Here is a 14,135-nt window from a genome sequence, read left to right on the forward strand (position 1 = left end):
GAAAATGTATTTCCCTGAGTTCTGTGAGCCATCCTAGCAAATGATCAAATTCAAGGAGGGGGATGTGGGAAGTCCTGTTTATAGCTGGTTAGTCAGAGGTACAGGTGGTGACCTGTGACTTGGGGTTGCTGTCTGAAGTGGGGGACAGTCCTATGGGACCAAGCCCTTAACTTGTGGGATCTAATGCTGATCCCAAGGAGACAGTGCCCGCATTGAAGTGAATTATAGGACAGCAGCTAGCGCTGCAGAGAATTGCTTGACGGGTGGATTTTCCAGAAGCACTGTCAGTATGTGAGTAATGGAGAAACAAGGAGTGCGTTCTTCCCAAACTACCCCATACGAGGAATATATGTGTATTTCCCCCAGTTCTGTCCCCCAAGACCTTGGAACACTAGCACCTAACAAGCAAAGTATATGCAGTGCCCAGGCCTTGATTTCTAAAACCTGTTACTCACTAACAGAAACCAGCATTCCTTAGAGTACTGGTCAGAGCAGGGAGCCTCCAAGGTGAGCTTCCAAAATTTCACTGTGTCAGAAAGCAGAGGGTTCTGGTTGATGGGGTCATGTGAAAAGGTCACGGGAACTGCTTGCAGAAGCTCCCACTGGCTATATTTAGGATGATTTCAGCATCAGAAAGAATGATTACATGCGAGTAAATAAAAACCCACGACGTATACTGATAATAACAGAGAAGAAAAAGAAAAATTACGTTTGCCTTAGATAATAAAAATATGATGAAAAACCACAAAAAAATGAATTTTGCAAAAATCTGGATGGTGAGAAAGGAGGTGGGAGTTGATGAGTGGTTAACACAATTCACTCCACTTACATTTTTTATGGAAGTTTCTATATGTATCTTATTTTTTTAATAAACAAGCAAAAAACAAGGGCACCTGGGTGATTCAGTTGGTTAAGCGTCTGCCTTTGGCTCAGGTCATGATCTCAGGGTCCTGGGGTCAGTCGCGGGTCGGGGCTCCCTGCTCAATGGGGAGTCTGCTTGTCCCTCTCCTTCTGCCCCTCCTTCCCACTTGTGCTCTCTCTCTATTTCCCAAATAAATACATAAAATCTTTAAATAAGTGAATAAATAAACAAGCAAAAAAACAGACAAAAAAGTAATGACTTAAATCTGCCACAAAATGAATAATCCACCCAGGAAAGGTTAGAGAAATGAAAAATCAAAATCAGTTACCTATGGTTAATGGAATTAGAAATGATTTCAAATCGTCTTTCTTTTGCCTTTTCCCCCTAATTTTCTACAATAAATATGACGCTGGTAACATGAAGAAAACCAAGCTATATGTTACCTACTAACACACAGAAAGTGCACGATCCTTGCAGAGTCTGCCAAGTAGCACAGGATGGTATCTATCACTCTTTTATGATTTAATTATATGTATTTCTATTTTCCTCTTACATCTGTCTTTCCTCTGTTCTTTCTTTTATTTTCAAAGAGATATTGTAGAGTCAAAAATATAATTACCGATGGCTAGATTGGGCACAACTCAATGATCAATGCACTTAGACTAGTTTATATAGGCCTGGGTTTCATCTCCAAAACAATATTCAAGAAGAAGACATGAAAATGTATGAGATTGGGCAGCAAAATAATGAGACAAATTTTTTCAATACCAAAATATATCTGGAACTCCTCTTGAGTTCTTCAGAGTTGAAGTCACCTTTCTTAAGGAGCTTCAATAACATAAATCTTTCAGTTTTGAGGATGAATTTCATTTCTGGAAACAACCAAAAGTCATCCAGAGCCAAGTCTGATGAATAAAGTGGTTGATCAAGCAGGAAACTATTTTTGGGTTAAAAATGAGGTGCAGTTGTAGAGTGATGAAACAGAAAACACAAACTAGCTCAGAAGCAATCCCAAAGTGGAATTCTTTAAGCATTTTGAGACACTTTTGGGGGAAGGAGGGAGTCGACCCTCCCCAAGTGAGTACTTTGAAAGATTACTCATTTATCATCATTATTTACTATCTATTTCTCTCACCAAAGGAGGATAGAATGGCCTTTGACCCCATGTAGCCTGAGCTCATCACTAACCTCCCTTAAAGGAGCCCCTCACTTGGCACAACTATGTGCCCTTACCCACTCTGGAAAATGGTCTGAAACCCTATCCTCTCCTCACAGAACTGAGTTCAATCATCTTTCATGGTCAAGTCCTCCACATTTCATTCCAGTTTTGGAGTAGGCATCTTGATGTCTCCAGGCAGAGTCATTAGATAATTATTATCTAATTATTCCACACCTTCCACTCTCTGGATCCCTGTCTTAGCAACTAAGAGCTGCACATTCTGGAGGTGCAATGCTCTCTTCTTGTAAGAAATCTCTAGTTTGGATTAATCTCCTCCTCGGATGATTTTTTGCTCCTGGAGCCCTCTTCTGCCTAGAGTCTTCTCTCTGTGGAGCTGGCATCTGGGGGCCAGAAAAGCCTGCACCATGCATATCAGAAAGTGCCTCTTCCCAGCTTCTGACCTATCATTTTTTTCCTATATTAGAAATCCAGGCCACCAACATCTCAGGGGAACCATTCTAACTGGATGCTCTGAGGCCGAGATGGCAGGGAGCTAGCAGGGGACCCCACAGCACCAGCACCAGTCTTCCAGACTCTTGATGAGAAGGTGAATTAGGGTCCTGTAATGTGGATGAGCTGGACAGGTTAAGATTGAACTAGGTTCTGAGTCTCCATGACTTCGTTCGGTAAACTTCTTGAAGCAGAATGACATGACAACCGCAAGTTGACACAAAACAGATAAATTCCAGCCTGAAAATCCAGTCAAGCTTTAAAAAAACGAGTTGCAAAAAATAAAAAGAGTGGGTGAGGAGTATAAGGTTGTGAAAGCCACCTTGACGGCACATTTCCATAACCAGACTCGGTACGTACTGTGGAGTGAACTTGGTTCTAGTTTCAGCAAATAATATTAATTTCAAAGGCTCCTTTTTTTGTCAAACTAAGTTTATAAACACAGCTATTTGCTAATAAATGTGACCTTTAAAACACATTACTCTAAACACAGACTTGTTCTGTGTCCAGCTGAGGGGTGGGGGGAGGCAGGGTATGGCAGGGAAGAGCTAGAGAAAAGTCTGGAAGGAACCATACACAGCCTCTCCTCAACCACTCAGACCTGAAACAAACCTCCAGTGGCTCAAGATGTCACCAGTGCTTCCATTTACTCAACAAATTTCTTTGTAATTTCTTATTTACTGCGCAGAAAGTGCTAGGTGGATATAATAAAGGTACAGAAATTAACAGGACACAATCATTGTCTTCAGTGCATGAGCAACCAGAAGACACCCACACAAATGTATCAATTATGGTATCATTTGAGAAGTCTGGTATATAAGGTGTCTGCATAAAGGCACACTTTGAAGGGAAGAAATCCATCTCATCCATGATAAGATGGGACAGGAAGCCTTTAAGACTTGTGGCTAAGTGAATCCCCATTTTACAAAGGAGGAAAGAGAAGCATGGTCACATTGAGTAAGTTGCTCATGGTCTTAAGTTCTGGAGGTGGGCTGCCAACTCAAGACTCAGAAGAGTCTTGTTATCATAATTGTTTGTTCCAAAGATGTTCTTATTCTCCTTCTTCCATGCAATCTTTCTCTCTTTTCACTTATGGAATCCCTTGATTGGCCCCGTTTGGCATTTACCGATCTTAAACAGTTTATGAGTCCAATAATCCAAAAATTTCTTATATGTTTCTGGAGCTCAATGATCTTCATTTTCTGGTTGAGAGCCTTTAACATATCTACACTTTGCTGTACTGAAAACATTGTGCGTTTGGTGCTTGCTTTTCTCTGGACCTTTATCTCTGGGTTTCTGGGTTATTACACCTGGTGTTGTGAGAACCAGGAAATCATTCATTGAGACACAAATAACAGATGGATTGAATCATAAAAAAGGTGAGTGGGCGGAAATTGGTTAGAATTCCAGTTCCTGTGTGTCCAACATACAACAGCGCACACACACACACACACACACACACACAGACACACACACCACCTCTGTCTGCAATTAGTCTTCTGCCATTGCCTTTATAATAAACCATCTGTTTCTTTATCCCTTATGCTTGGCACTTTTGAGTTCTTAAGTACAGTATTGATTACATTAGCGCATGAATTTCTTAAGTTTCTAGGGGGTTTTGGCAATTTTATGAGTTCTAGGTATTTGGTTTTTATTCTTCCCCAAAAGACTATACAATCGTTGAAGATGAGAAACAGATTTCTTTCATTGGCCAATTTCCTTTCCATTTCCCCCCAGCATAGGTTAGAACATATAGAGGATACTAAATTCTACACACACACACACACACACACACACACTTGCACACATGTGTAGTGGCCCACTCCCTTTCACATACAAGTTACCTAAATTGTACTTTGTACCTAGATTTTTCTCCTCTGTTGACTGACTCCCTTATAAAAGTTTCATCAAGATGAAAGCAAATGCCTTAGCATTCTATTTAATTTCACGTTCTGCAATAAGAGGCTTTCTTTGTTTCTAGCTTGTTTGAACCAAGGATCACATATGCCATGGCTCTTTCACAGGATTCTGAAGACTGAATTATAGTCCTCTGGCAAGCAGGCGAGATTCTAATTTTATATATTAACCGTAAATATAACTACTTAGCATCTAGCATATACCGGATAATGTAGGCACATTGGATACGTAATAGAGACGGTCCTTAAACCCTCACAGACTCTTAGACTTATCTGAGAAAGAAGAAAATGGAATAAACCTAAGATAAATTAATAAGGCGAGACTGTGAATTACACAAGTGACAAATAACTAGTTCAGACAATGAGGATTTTATGGAATCAGAAAGTGTTTATGATGTGCCAGAATGGTTCAAATAATCTCATAGAACTGAGACTTTACCTTAAAGGATGCTTCTACTTCAAATCAGCCAGCAGGTAGAGCTTTACCTGGCTGCTTCCTCTTCCTGGAATGTTATTCTTTAGACCGCTGGCTTCCCCATGTCACACAGAGACATGGAGCTCAGGGCAATGGCCTCAGAAATCTAAAGGATGCCCCCCTCATTATCCCCTAGTGTAGTACCTGGTTTTACCACCTCTCTCTAACACTTACTGTCTGATCTTTCTAATTGTTTTTTGCTTATTTGTTTATTATCTGCCTTCCCCTTCTAACAGGTAAGTCCCATAAGAGCCATGCCATCGATTTGTTCTGCGTTTATAGTCCCTTAAAGATGGCAGTAGATGCTCAACAAACATTAGAGAGATGTACGGATGGGTGGATTGGGACATGCATCATGAGTATAGCACGAAGAAAGCTCCTGGAAGAGCTTGAAGACAAAGAATAAGCCTGACAAGGTGAAGACGCCAAACTACAGTGGCGAGGTTACACAAAGGGGCAGTAGGAGTAAGACTGCCTGATAGTAAAATGAACAAGGAATATAAACAGACAATTCACAAAACATAAAAACCAGAATATCACCTTAGCATATGAAAACACACGTAGTCTCACTGGCTATTGAAGAAATGCTAGAGAAAATAAGTAGCAAGAAAACAGACGACAATTAAAATTGACAAAATGTTTAAGATGATGGAGCCTAGAACCGGCAATGTTGCTCAAACTCGGCACATTTCTAGAGGAAAATATACGTCAAATTCTTCATAATCTATACATCGTTTGACCCAGCAATTCTGCACTTAGAATTTATCTTGGGAAATATTTAGGCAAAACGGAGCTTCAGGAATGTGAATCTCAGGACTGTTTATAAAAGTAAAAAATCGAAAACTGTATACATGTGTCGCAATGAGCAATTAGTTTAATGGATTGTGGTGAGTTCACGTGGTAGAATACTTTGCATTCACTAAATAGGATGCTGTAGTTATCAGAGATGCTTGTGACTGTATTACCTCGTAAAAACAAGAAGTGTCTAGGGCATGATTCCAATTTCATTAAAATAAAACAAAACTAACATTTGTGCATTGTAAATAAAGTGGGCTTCCAAGACCAAGATGATCAAGTAAGAATCACTCACTGTATCTGCCCAATCAAATAAAGTTTTGTAGTTCAACTTGAAAGTTTGGTGTAATTAGAGATAGGTGTCAACAAAACCAAGCAAGCAACAATATGAGATGATTATATACTCTAGGGAAAACACAAATTGCTTTAATGTGCAACTTGGCTCAGCTGTGAATAATATTTGGAAATCCTTATTAATGCAAACACTGACCACTTATATCAACAACAGGTATAATGTAACCATACTACAGAAAATGGGAGGGGCCAGGTACATGCAGCTGGTGTAAGAAGGTTAAATTCTCTCCTACCGTAGAAGAAAGCCAATAGATAACGTCTCAAAGGTCAACAAGTAACAGGATCAAAATAGTATTTAGAGATATACACCAGAATAAATCATAAAAGGATTGAAAGCAAGTGGGGGGGGGGCGCCTGGGTGGCACAGCGGTTAAGCACCTGCCTTTGGCTCAGGGCGTGATCCCGGCGTTATGGGATCGAGCCCCACATCAGGCTCCTCCGCTATGAGCCTGCTTCTTCCTCTCCTGCTCCCCCTGCTTGTGTTCCCTCTCTCGCTGGCTGTCTCTATCTGTCAAATAAATAAATAAAATCTTAAAAAAAAAAAAAAAAAGAAAGCAAGTACGGGGACTCACAGATGGGCTGTGGCAGTTTTCACTAAAAGTACGATGCAACTTTTCAATAAACATGCCTGTATCAATTTGATTTTTTTAAAAAATTTCAGATTGAAATAAGAGATGAGATTTTGACAGGAATTATTTTTATTTTCTACTTACCTGGATTCAATAATGTGCCAGGTTTTACTGTATATGGTTAGAAAAAAAAATCAGCTTCTAAATTAATAGCATTCGATCAAACAAAGGTTGGGTTTCTTTCTTCTTTGTTGTCTTTGTCCAGGCTGCTGTGACAAAATTCCACAAACTGAGTGGCTTATGAACGGCAGAAATGTATTTCTCCCGGTTCTGAGGCTGAGAGGTCCAAGATCAAGGTACCGCTACGGTAGCCTACTGGTGAGGACCCTCGTCCTGGGTCATAGCCATCTTCTCGCTGTGTGTTAGCATGGTGCGGAGGGGCGAGGGAGCTCTCTGGATCCTCTTTTACAAGGGCAGTAATCCAATTCATGAGGGTACCATCCTCCTCAGGATCTAAGCCCCTCCCAAAAGCCCCACTTCCTGGTACCATCAGTCACATCAGGCATCAGAAGTTCAACGCATGAATTTGGGAAGACACAAAACAACCAACCCATGCATTTACCTATCAAGTTTTTGAATGGGTGTCCCATGCCAATGTTTACAAAGATAAAATGCAGTTAGAAGCAAGGTGCTTCCCCACTCTCGGGGATCCAAACATGTCCCAATGAATCAGACTAGAATCAATGAGGCACTTCTCACAGTGGCCAATTTAAGATTTAACAGATCTTAGATCTCTTTCACAGGTCACAGATTTAACAGTCTTCAACTGCCCCCCAAATCCCAACTTCATGTGGTTTTGCTTGCCAAGGTCATATATCTCTCATTAGCTCCCACCCAGCAGTGCGACCAAGAGAAGGCCCACATGGTGGTAACAGAACAGATAAGTAACAGTAGGAGAAACACTGTATCAGTTCAACAAACATTCCTACTGTAGGCCAGGCACTGGGCTCAGCTCTGGAGAGATCTCATTAGGAAGTACATCAGGATTTTCAATACATTGTGGCAAATGCTAAGATTAAAATACCCAAAGGGCATGGTGAGAGCCCAAATAAGAGACACACCCCAGATGACCCTCTTGAGTGACCTTCTTGAAGAAGTATGATTGAGGATTAAGCAGTTAAGAGATGGGGCGCCTGGGTGGCTCAGTCAGTTGAGTGTCCGACTCTTAGTTTCAGCTCAGATCATGATCTCATGGTTGTGAGATCGAGCCCCGCGTCAGGCTCCAAGCTCAGCGAGCAGTCTGCTTGGGATCCTCTCCCTTCCCTCTCCATCAGTCCCTTACCCCACTCACATGCTCTTTCTCTCTTTAAAATAAATAAATGAATCTTAAAAAAAAAAAAGATGTTAAGAGTAAGATTAAGAAATGAGGGCAGGTTTAGAACATGGACCCTAGAGCCAGACAGACCTCAGCTCTGATCCCAGCTCCATTAATTTTGAAACCAGTAGTAAGTCACTTAACCTCTTCAAGCTTTAGTTTTGCCTTCTATCAAATCAGCTAAGAGATAGTGTACACAAAATACCTAGTGAATAACAGGCACTCAAAGATGCTTCTTACTCTGATTCTTTTCATATTTAAGGACTCCTATCATGTAGAACAGAGTAGAGGCATCCAGGTCTTCCAGAGGGAAAAGACATGGATGAATTTCAGAGAAAAGGGCCCTGGCCCTCTTCCCAGGACAGAGTTCTAGGGAAAGAGAAAGAAATCTAAAGATAACCTATGGAATCTTTGATCAGGGAAGACACGGGTCTTATTGTTTGGATGGAATATGGAGATGCAGCAAAATTCAGAGTAGAAATTGGGGTGTGAAACGTCTAGGAAGAGGAGCTTTAGATCTCTCCCCAGTTTTTTCTTGTATGGTGAGTTGGTGCATCCAAGCAGTGGATGAGCTTGCTGCCACCCAGGAAAGCACTTGGAACTAGAATTGAGGAAAATGTTTTGGTTACTCCAGTGAAACCAATGACCGAGAAGCAGGTCGGGTGCTGAATGGAGTGAGGACCGACAGATACAAAGCCTTGACTCCTAATGTGCTTCATCAACCCATCAAAACTTAGAGGAACCTTGGGGATGTCGTGAACTGACAGTCCTTAACAGAATGAGAGCCCCAAGTAGAAATTTAGGTTGAATTAGAAAAATGAGTCACTTTTTTTCATACCACAGTTTGTAAGCTGATGCTTGTACCTGTTACATTCATTCTTCTAAAAATCTCCAAAACATTCCAAAGCTCCAACAGGCTTGGGACTCACTGAATTATTTATGCTTTGCAGGAGCAGAAGCTTGCGCATGTCAATGCCCAGGGGCAACTGAGCCCTAAGAACACACAAGACCAAGGTGGATGTCGGAATGCCAGCTTCCTAACCTAACTGTTGTTTAGAGCACAAATACATCAGCTTGATCTGCACACACTCTCCCTGTAGTCGGTCTAGATGGATGCCACGTATTATAAGAAGTCACTCTCAGGGCGTCTGGGTGGCTCGGTTGGTCAAGTGTCTGCTTTTGGCTCAGGTCATGATCCCAGGGTCCTGAGATCAAGCCCCGTGTTGGGCTCCCCACTCGGCGGGGACCCTGCTACTCCATCTACAGCTCCCTCTGCTGTGCTCTCTCACTTGCTCTCTCAAATAAATAAATAAAATCCTAAAAGAGAGAGAGAAGTCACTCTCGTCATGAGGACAAGAAACATGAGAAGTCAGGATGGTCAGCACACTCCCCGTGGATTAGCCAGCACTCTTGCTCTACTTAGTCTTTCGAAGAATTCAGATAGTCCATAGCTATGGTCCAAATCCTTAGGATGCCGTGTGAGTTTCTGCTCTCTTGTCTGACCATGTCTCACCATTCCCCCTCACAACGCCACCACTCCCGCATCATGGAAGTTCTTGCAAGACATGTGTCTACCCGAAGCACCCTTCCTTACCCTACTTCTTCTATGAGACCCACTTCATCAGCTAATTTACTAATATTGAAAGAAGATTTCACTAACCTCTGGCTTCTATTGCTGCTGTTGAGAAGACAGGCATCAGTCTAAGCAGCACCTTCTTTATAGGTGACCCATGTTTTCTCTGTGGCTTCACTTAAGATCTTGTCTTTGACCTTACATGTTCTGCAGTTTCATTATGATGTGCCTGGGTTTGACACGTCTTCTTGCATATCCCTTTCTGGAACTTGTTTGACTTCCTGAGTCTCAAATTGGTATCTTTCATCCATTATGGTCTTTTTTTTTTTCTTTTTTGTCTATTCTCTATCTGTTCAAATATTGATGCTCCCCTTCCTCACTTTCATTCTCTCCTCTCCTTCTGGAATTGTGAGTAAATATTTTTCTATCTCTTTTTACCTCTGTACTGTAGTCCAGCATTTCTTTAAATCTATTTTCTAGCTCACTACTTCTCTCTTCTGCTGGGTCTAATCTGCTGTTAAACTCATATAGTGAGTTTTAAAATTTTGATTATGGTATTTTTCAAATCTGCTTGATCATCTTTATACTCTCGTGTCCCTTTAATGTCTTCTTGATTTCTTTAGATATGCCTACTTTATAATCTATCGACAGCTCCAACATCTGAAATCTTTTTGTGTTTGATATTGGTGTCTATACTTTCTGCTGTCTCTCACTCGTGGTAACTTGCTTCATTGTTATTTGGGCATTTCTTACACATATTAGTATCTTTTGGAAGTTCTTACATCAGAATTTTTTTTTAGGTCTGGTTTAAAGGTGGGTTCCTTCAGAGAAATCCTCCATAGAGGACTTATTTTTGTGTCTGCCAGGTCTCAGAGAGCACAAATAACTCAAGATCACTTTAAATCAAATTCTAGGCCTGAGGATTTTGCAGAGATTCCAGTTAGTACCACTTTGGGCCACAAATCAGTGTGAGAAATCAGTGGCAAGAGACGTGGATTCAATGGGGAAATTTTTTCTTTTACTCAGCAAACAATTTCAAGACCAGGAATTTTTCTGGATGTTCCTTGGATGTCAAATTATTTCTAGTTCAGTTTTACACAGTAACCTTCGGGAGCCCCAGCTCTACTGATGGGAGCACCAATTATATCCTGCATCTTGGGCAGCCCCTATACTCTGTCTTCTGTCCCTTGAAGCTGTGAGAACAAAAGCTTATGGTCACCAGGATTCAGTATATATTCGTGAGTATTCTGCTCATCCCTTTGAGTCTCTACGTTCACTTAATTTGGCCTCTAAGGAATCCTTATTTTTATAGCAGTTTGTCAGTAGAAGCTTTTAAAAATTTGATTGCATTTTAACTAGCATTTTGTTGTGTTCAGAGGAACAACTGGCCAGAGCCTCAAGTCTGCCATACTGTTCGACATAGATGTCTGGAATTATTTGTTTTCATAACTGCCTTCCTGATAATGCACTATTTGTGAAGGAGGCACTATGTCTTGTTTATCTATCACCTGTTGCAGTGTGAGGAACTCAGCAAGTGTTTGCTGATTAAAATTATGAATGAATGTAAGTTTGATTAAAGTACAGAGCCCATTCAAAGGGATACAATTTTATTTTCTTTGATAACTACAATTTAATGAAAGAGTAATGTTCTTGAAGCTTTTTCTTTCACTAAAAATGACTTTCTCCATAATAGGTTCACTCTTTTCTCCAGAAGAGAAAAAAAATGTAAAGGTAAGGTGATACTAACTTCAAAAAAATTCTGGAGGGGTGCCTGGGTGACTCAGTGGGTTAAGCATCTGCCTTCAGCTCAGGTCGTGATCCCAGGGTCCTAGGATTGGGTCCCACATCAGGCTCCCCGCTCAGCGGGGAGTCTGCTTCTCCTTCTGCCTCTCTCTCTGTCTCTCATGAATAAATAAATACAATCTTAAAAAAAATTCTGGAGAAAAGAGTATATTATAGAATATTTCAGCATGCTCAGAGAAACTTAATGAAGTTAAAAACCTCTGGAAAAAGAACTGGAATTTTGTTTTACGTCAATCATTAAATATCATCCTATATTTAACACTGCTTATATTTTAATAAGGGAAGCTTAGTAAACTCATTGTTATGAAATACACTTGGAGCAGACACACAATTTAAGTGGAAAAAACAACCCAGACTTTTGTGATCAGATATATTCTCACATAAGAATCTGAAACTCTTTAAGTAAAAGCAAACCCATTTATAAGAGTGGTTCCCTCAGAGAGTCTTTGTACCTCCAAACTTATGAAGAGGCGGCATACCACTGCTTTACCCAGGTCCATGTGCCTTACCCATTTTTGCCTGAGCAGACCTGTGTTAGCTTAGTTAATCTGGAATGGCTAACTAGGACTTGGAATAATCACAGAAAGACGTTGGGTAAGAAAAAGGAATGAATCTATGGCTGTTGCTGTGGAAAATAGTATGGCAGCTTCTTAAAAAATTAAACATAGAAGTACCAAATGATCCAGCAATTCCACTTTTGGATGGAGATATATATATCCCAAAGAACTGAACGCGGGGACTTGAACAGGTATTTGTACGCCTATGTTTATAGCAGCATTATTTACAATGATTGCCAAAAGGTGGCAGCAGCCCAAGTGGCCGCTGATGGATGAATGGGTAAACAAAACGTGGTGTATATATCCAAGGAAATAGTCAACCTTAAAAAGTAAGGAAATTCTGGGATGCCTGGGTTGCTCATTGGTTAAGCATCGAACTCTTGATTTTGGCTCAGGTCATGATCTCAGGGTCTTGAGATCAAGCCCTGCATCAGGCTCCATGTTGGGTGTGGAGTCTGCTTAAGATTCTCTCCCTTTCCTTCTGTTCCTCCCCCCTGCTCATGTACTCACACACTCTCTCTCTAAAAAATAAATAATAAAAAAAAATCTTTTTTTTTAATTTGAAAAAATATTTTTAAAAAAGAAAGGAAATCCGGACGCATTACGACATGGCTGAACCTTGAAGACATTATGCTCAGTGAAATAAGCCAGTCACAAAAGGACAGATTCCATACAATTCTCCTTCTGTGAGGCACCTAGGGTCATCAAATTCATAGAGACAGAAGGTAGAACGGTGGTTCCAGGGTCTGGGTGTGGAGGATGATGAGGGAGTTAGTGTTTAATGGATATGGAGTTTCAGTTTGGGAAGATAAAAAGTTCTGAAAATCAAAAGTAGTGATGGTTGCACAACGATGTGCATGCACTTCATGCCCCTGAACTGTACACTTAAAATTGTTTAAATGGTAAATTGTATGCTATGTATATTTTATCATAATAAAAAAAATCTATGGCTGCACTCTCGAAAAGAAATCCCACATGTCAGAAGCCAGCAGAGAGCTGAGGGCCACAGCACATGCGCGTGAGTTGATGCTCTTGTCATTGGAGTTATCTAATCTGGTTACTTAGGAATTCAACCCTTGATGGATTGCTAACTCAGTGAAAACTGGGACTAATAAACTTTGCCCACTAGTCCAGAGAGACAATATGGAAGTTGTCTCAGCCGTGACTCTAGCTGGGAAATTAGAAGGCTAAATCAATAAATAATTCTTCCATGGAAACTCAACATACCAGGCCTGTGTGTTTAGAGGTTGCACCACGCTGCATTCATGGTGTGGGAAATTCTTGAGCCAAAAAGTAATGTAAAATTGCTCTTGGGCTGGTACTAGCTCTGGGGTGTTCAGGAGAAGCAAACAAAAACACACTGGAGGGATTCTTTGACCACTCAGGCTGCCCGGATTCCCAAAGAAAAATGAGTCCCTCTTATAACCCCAAGTTACAATGTGCACAAGGAAATTATTCATTGTGAATGAAAGTCAACAAAAATAGGAAACATAAGAACTAAAGCTACCAAATACAAAATAATTGAAAAATAACCCAAAAGAGAGTACAATATGACATGAATGAATAAAGGTATTAAATGATACAGAAGTGATAAGGTAGAGAAAGAATTAATGAACTGGAGGCCAAATCTGGGTAGATTGCCCAGAACACACATTGAAAGATGTTAGAACACACGAAATTTTAAAGAGAAGTTAGAAGACATGGAATACATATTGAAAAACTCCAACGTACATCTAATAGGAATGCCAGGAAGAGAGAATAAAGATGGGGAAGAATTCAGAAGAAACAGTGTTCAAAATGATAATAGCCTAGAATTACATAGATTTGATTTAAAAAAATGAATCTTCAGATTAAAGAAGCCCAGTAAGTCTAAACATAATAAAAATAAATTACATTTCAATTCATGCAGTGAAATGATATAAAATCTAAGGAAACCAAAATATCCAGTGGCAGGGGGAAATTAATTATCAATAACAGAACAACAACCTAAATGGCAATGAAATTTTTAACAGTAACGTTAGAGGCTGGAAGGCATGGAATAATGGTTTCGAAGTGCTGAGGGAAAATAATCAGCAACTTAGAATTCTACTATCAGCTACATTGAAGAGAGCAGGTGAAATAAAGTGAGAAGGGGTTATTAGTGTTTGCCACCAGGAGAAGAAAGCAAAAATAATACACTCACCATGG

The sequence above is a fragment of the Ursus maritimus genome, unplaced genomic scaffold (genome assembly GCF_017311325.1).
Source record: "Ursus maritimus isolate PB19 unplaced genomic scaffold, ASM1731132v1 scaffold_14, whole genome shotgun sequence".
In the NCBI taxonomy this organism is placed as follows: Eukaryota; Metazoa; Chordata; class Mammalia; order Carnivora; family Ursidae; genus Ursus; species Ursus maritimus.